Genomic DNA, 7,459 nt, shown 5'->3' with positions numbered 1-7,459 from the left:
CTTTAACTTAAGCCCTGATTTTTCACCTTCCTCCAATCCTCTGAAACTCTGGTACACAGGCAAGCAATACGGACAAAGAAAACACAAGTAGGATACAGATACAGCAGGTAGCAAATATAGCAGGTAAGCATAATAATCACATAGGCAAGCCAAATTAATGCACGATCAAAACACAGATATGTATTTGATGTATGCTTGTCCTATGGCTGATGAGTCTCATCAGTCAGTTATACATCCAACTCAACATGTCTGGTATCTAATCCGGGCATCGTCTTCTGGAAAATTGGTGACCGATACAGTACCACGATCCTCACCTAGTGAGCGGTAAACCACCTCGATCCCCACAGATGTTTTCAATTGGAAAATAGCACACACATGGGCGGTAAATAACCACGATTACTACAAAATGATTTCTTATCAAATCTGGTGGGCGGTAAATAACCATGATCTCCACAAAATAATTTTCTTTTAAATCTGGTGGGCGGTAAATAAACACGATCCCCGCTAAATATTTTCATATTAAATTCATCCTCATCATCATTTAATTCATTTAACAATTATCAACATCACACCTCCCATTCCATTCATCAATAATTCATACTCATAATATAATTCTCTTCTCAAAGAAATCAAACTCGAAATAAGAACCTTTCCTTGATAAATCAAATTAAAAACTTTTCTTAACTAAATAAAACTCAAAACATAATGCATTTCTTTTCTTTATAAATCGAAGTCAAATAATATAATTCTTTTATCCATACTTGTTTAAATAATACTTCAAAAAAAATATCCAATTTTTATAAAAATCTCGACAACATCTCCTTTAAAATTCAGAGTTTGCCACCCTTTTTAGATCCCAATCAAACCACCTTTCAAACCCTTTTCAAATAATTTCCAATAAGCCAAACAAATTCCAATACCAAAATCATTTCATCATCAATACTCACATTCATCAATAATCATCATTCATAAACTCATTCACAATATAATTCTACATTTCCATCAAGGTTACTAGCATTAACATATTCCCACATTTCCAACCTATCATATGGTCATCTAGCCTATATTTTCACAAAACATTATATATTATCTACGAGAAACCAAAATCATACTTTAGCCGATTCCTCCCTAAGCCACAAACCCTTCAAAAGTCCTTCTCACCACAAGATCCAAGCTCCAAATTCTCAATCAAACAATTTCAACTCAGCATCACTTGCTCAACATCATCAATCAACTCTAACCAATATCCAAATTCAATCTAATATCACATATTATCACTATAATCAACATAGATTTTATTAAATTATAAATTCACCAAGAATTAAAGGTTTCTTACCTCACTCATGGCTCAAATGAACAAAACCCAACAATTCTCACAAGCTAATTCGGTCTTAAGACATCAAAATCACATAATATCTCAATCAAAACCTTAAATTTCAAAATTAGGGAAGAGTGGCTGAGAAAGAAATTGTTAGATTCTTACCAAATTGATTTATGGGTTTTGTAGATACGGCTCGTCAATCAAAGTCCGGATTGAAAGTTATGGGCGATTGAATTTCTGGAGGTGAGGGTTAGGGTTTTTAGCGTTGATCTTCTCTCCTTCAGCGTATGTCCGTGAATAAGGGAAAGTAAGCCCATTCTTGAAGATTTATAGGTTGGGCCTTGGGCCCAGTTTGGGTCTGGTCCAACCGGTTTGGTCCGTTGGTCCAGGTTTGGACCAAATTCTTTAAAATTAATGTCAAAATTCATGTTTTAATTATCTCTACCTCATTTAACTATAAAATTTAACTTTTTAATTTCTTTAAATAATAATTTATTTATTAGATACTTATTGATTAATTTCACAGGTCTTACAAGGGATATTAGAGTTTTAAATTTCGGTAATGCTCTACCAAGAATGTGCTAAGTACCTTGAGATTTAGCAACGAATGATAGTGTCAAATTTAGCAGTGGATTTTTTTACGTTAAGAGGTGAATTTTCATTTTTGAAAATTTTACAATTGGATTTAAATTATCGTCCAAAAATCGAACTGTAATGAATGGCGCGAAGTGTATCGGTGGATTTATTGACGAAAAATTCGTAGTAACTCAACTAAATGAACAACGACATTTCAGTAATGGCCAACTTGTTACCATCATATTTTTTGTTGGTAAATCCGACAATAATTTTTACCGAAATTCGAAATAGAGAACCCTTCCGCATTATTTGCACCACCATCTACCTGTTGCCTCTCTCTTTCTCTCTCACCTTCAACCTTTCTGTCACCACCATCCACTATAGGATGTCGCATTGTTGTCGCTGTTCTCCTCCCTTCCCTCCCCTCCCCTCCGCTGCCTCTCTCTTCACGAGTTGCTGTCATCACCGCAACTTGCTTCCATTAGCCGTGTCGCCTCCCTTCATCCTTTTATCTACGTATGTCTTCTTCCATTCTTTCTTCCTTTTTATTTTTTCTATTTTTGCTAAAATTGTAACACTCCTCTGTCACGAGTTGTTGTTACCACCACTACCACTGTGTTAGAAAGTCTCTGACTCTCTGCCATCATGTGACTGAGAAAAGGTACAACGAACTCCTCGCACACATGAAAGAGTGGAATGCAGAGAAAGAGTCCCTAAAGTAGGAGTTGGATCATATCTAGAAAGTACGATAGCAGACAACTATTTACCATAAACAGATGCACATGGGTGGTAGTACTGCTATTGGAAGGGGCCCGTTGTTATTTACACCAGCATTAGTAATTTTATTGCGATCGCTACAAGACCAGGAAGACGGCCAGGAGGACGATGAGGATGATTATGAAGACCCATAGTTACTAGGGTTTCATTTTCACTTCTTTGATATTATTAGACTTTATGTGTCTGTCATTTTACATTTGTTTGATATTACTTTTTATACATTTGGGTTATTTCATATTTTTGTTTATTGTTTTAATTAAAAATATTTGTTAATTTAATAATGATATTGTGATATAGCAAGTTATAATAATGATATTGTAGATAGACATTCCACCCAAAAAGAAAAAGAAAAAATGACATTCGCTACCATCGGTTTTTAGAAAAAAATCTAACGATAATATTAATTTTTTTTAAATTGACTCATTTATTACTGTCGAATTTAGTTTAAGATCGGTTAAATCCGATGTTAATAAGTGGCGTGAAAATATAATGGTTGCACTAAAATTATCGTTGGATGGTATCCTCCTTCCAAATTCGTCTCCATAAAAATGGTTATTAATTGATTTTTTAGACGATAAATAAAGTTGAATTTCTAAAATCCGATGGTAATTAGTTACCAGTGAGAAAAATACTATGTATATTAATATGATGGTAGTAAAATTAACGTTGAATTTTTATAGCAATTTCGATGATAATTCTGACAATACTCAACATATTTTTTACAATGAGAGATGATACTTGTACAGTTCTGCTACCTCAGCCAGTTTTATTAGTGTAAGAAGTTTTTTTTAGGGTTAGGCATTTTTTGTAGTGTCTTTATATTTGAAAGATATTTTTGTCATTAATAAAGGTAGGATTTATTTTTGTAAGCGTTCTAATAATTGAGAGATAGGTGGCTTACCCAAAATTCAAATGCAATTTATGCTTATTACTCTGCAAATAAAGATACCTACACAATCTTATTTGAAATTTGATGGAAACTAGATGTTGGAATTGTATGACAACTTTATGTGGGGAATTTTATTTGCAAAATAGTATAGAATATAATAATTTTAGGACTCTTTTATATTTACAAATAATATAGGATATAAAAATTTTAGCACTCATTTTTATCAAATATTTTTTTTTTACTAATATGAATATGCTGAGAGTTACTAAGATTTGAGAGTAGAATTTTAAATTAAAGTGATAATTAGGTCTCTAAAGATTTCGATGTTGGACTAATTAACTATCGAAGAAAAATAAATACTAATCAGGTCTTTTACGATGATAAATGCTGGACACATTATGTTTTTCTATCAATTTATCATGTAAAACCTATAATGGTACTTATGTGTATAGTTAACTATAGTGACATGTCTATTAATAGAAAATCGTCCCAAAAATAACAACTTTTGAAGTGAAACTTCACTTGCTTCGTTAGGATTTGTGGTAAATAGAAAGTAATTGATGAGGATTATATAGAAACTCAGAAGATAACAAATGCTTCTCTATTCAAAACAACAATTGTCTCTATGTTTAAATGCCAACAATAGAACATGTCACTATAAATAAGAAGCACATGACAATTCTGTTTCGTTTCACACTATTCATTGATGAAATGACGTAACATATCTATTATTATTGAGGTAGATGACTTAATTGGTATTTTTCTTTCTCATGGACTAATTAGTGTGAGGTCGAAATTCTTGAGAATCTAATTGTCTCTTTACTTTTTGAGTTATTAGTTAGTTGTTTCTTGAAAAAAATGATTTATACTAAAATGAATATGTTGTTTATACTAAAATATACTAAAATGAATATGTTGAGTCTTACTAATACTAGATAGTAGTGTTTTCAGTTATTGGTTATTTTTTGAGAAAATATTTTATTCTATTTCAAGCAAGAATATAGAATTTACTGTACCTATTCAATTTGTAATATGATGTTCAATTTATTCTATATTTAAAAAATAGAATTTTTTAGAGTTAAAATAATAATTTATTCTATATTATTGGTTATCTTTAATAATTTGTCTACTATATGAGAATATTTAGCTAAAAGAGTAATGAACAAAATAATTTAATTGCCAGAAGAATTTTTTTTGGAGAAAGTAGAATAACAGAAGGAATTTTGTTAATAAGATAAAAGCTTATTTGATAAGCAAACAAAATGAGAAGAATTAGGAGTTGTGTTAATCTATATAATTATATAAACAAAGTGATGTATTACTATTCAAACGGTGGTAAAAGTTTTCTATGAGAAATATATTTTATGAAATTGCGTAGTGTGTTCTAAGCGAGACCAAAAGAAATTAGTGGTGGATCAAGAAATAAATAATAGTTGTATCCCATAAAATAATATATATATGAAACATTTTAAAGATAGGTAGCACTATAGGTTGATAGGGTATTGCAAGGCAAGTGGGAGATTCAGGTGTTATTTTGGCACGACTTATGAGTAAAAAATCTATCCTTTCTTACGTCGTGTTTTTTTAATTTATACATTATTCTTGCTATTAACAATGTTTTATAGAGATGTAAGTGATTGGGATGTGATGAAACAAATTAGAATATAGAGTGGTAGAGCAGACTATTCCAATATGAAGAGAATTTGGAAATGAATTTATTTGAGATTTTGAGCCATGCGGGAGGATTCTTTCTTTATAAAATTATTTATTTTGCAGGTAAAAAAATCATACATGTAAAAAATCAAAATACTTTGGTGATAAAAATAGCTAGACTTTTGAAATGAGTGATTATTCTAAAAAGTTGAATTAATACATACTTTATTCATCATTAAAGGTTGAACATAAGAAAAAATCTCAATAACTTGAGAATGCTAGAAACAGTGAAAGTGGGATGCCCACATGTCTAACTAAAATAAAGATAATTAGCCACATAATTTTTTTAAAAAATTATTATTTATATACTAAAATTAGTCATTATGCATAAATACATATATTGTTTAATTTATTTTCAATATGTTTTTTATATATATAGCATAGTTATGTTTTTACATAAATAATATATAGGTTCTATGACTACTAACGGTTTAAAAAAAGTCCTACAACAATAATTTTTTATTGTTCTTATAAAATTATATAATATTTTTTATATAATTATAACTGTAAAATTTTTACATAAATATTTATAATTTATATAGATAAAGTATTAATTTTTGTCTCAAGTATTTGGATAAATATTAACATTGTGCCTAATATTTTTTTGTCCAAATTTTATATTGAATGTTTTAAAAATGACTTAATATTATTCTACTCTCAAATAAAATAAAAATGATTAACAAAGGCGATGACATATTTAATTTAAAAATGCTATTTGTACATTAAAATTAGTTATTAAAATTAGTAATTGAATATAACAAATTTTTATAATATTATTATTGTAAATAAAATTAAAAAACAATAGGATCAGAGCAAGTTAGATACTTATCTCATTATTTCGGTGATAATCACCTTAACATAGAATATAACTTTTTATTGTGTAGAAAAATAACTATTTATGATCATCTAAAAATTGTCCTTAAGGGATGACCAAGTTTCATTTACTATTTTGTAAATATTTTAGCATTTAGATATTTTTTTTATCAATCTGACACACTTTTAGTCTATTAAAACTCTTGTTAATTTAAGTATCAAAGTTCTTGCGAATACCTACTATCATTCAAGCAAGGACCTGAATGACACCTTCAAGACATTTATATCTCATGTTCAAACCCAAAATAATAATCCAAGTAAACACCTTAAAACAATAATGTTCGATGTGAAATTTTTTGAGAACCAATTTGAATATTTATTCTTTAATTAATTAATTTACAAGTTTCTTTTTATAGATTTCTTTTAAATAAATATTTTAAAGGTTTTATTCATGAAAATATATATATATATACACACGAATTGGTGTTTTATCACTTATCTTTTTACTGTGAAATCGCATTAATAAAAACTATTTTATTAGCTAGTTGGTGTCATCAACTATCGCAAGAAAAAGATAGAAAAGGAAATAGGAAAAAAAATAACCAAATTATATAAATAATGACGCTGTCGACGAGTAATATATATATATAAGCATGCATCAACATCTATCTCATTCATTGTGTAAACAATACATGACAAACGAGATAAGTCTTCTTACATAATACGATTACACTTGAGATAGATATTAACACCAATGTGTCGTGTTTAATTAATGCATCTGCATTAGGGGTGTAGATGGCCTGAACCCAAAAATTTGGTCCGAATTTGAAGTATTTTTGCACACATTGGTTCGGACTCGAAGTGACCTGAAAAAAAATAATACTAAGAATAATATTTCAACCGTATCTGGGTCATAACTCGTGTCACTTGGCCCGGTCTGATCCCACCCGATGAGAATACATATTTCAAAATTAATATTTTGTATTTATGAAATATAAAATTTTAGACTAATACATAATATTTTATATTATTTCACTTATTTGTATGTAATTTAAATATTTGGTATTATTAGTAATGATTCGTAATTATATTTTAATTTTAGAATTTGTTTAGTATTTATTATATTTTTTAAGTAAATTTTATCATATGAAATGATTGTTAGAGATTTGGAGATTCTCTCATAGCCGCTAACATTTAAGAAGGTAATATGTTTGTTTTGAACTTGTGTTTTTTAATTAATATTTTGTAATATTAATTATAAATTAATCCATTTATTTTTAATAAAAATTGGAAAACTAAAAAAGAGATAAAAAAATGCATAGAATTATGATTCATGAAAATATTAAGTTTAGCTACTCATATTTTTTGTA

This window comes from Arachis duranensis, chromosome 9 (assembly GCF_000817695.3).
Source record: "Arachis duranensis cultivar V14167 chromosome 9, aradu.V14167.gnm2.J7QH, whole genome shotgun sequence".
Classification (NCBI taxonomy): domain Eukaryota; kingdom Viridiplantae; phylum Streptophyta; class Magnoliopsida; order Fabales; family Fabaceae; genus Arachis; species Arachis duranensis.
This window is presented reverse-complemented; position numbering follows the sequence as displayed.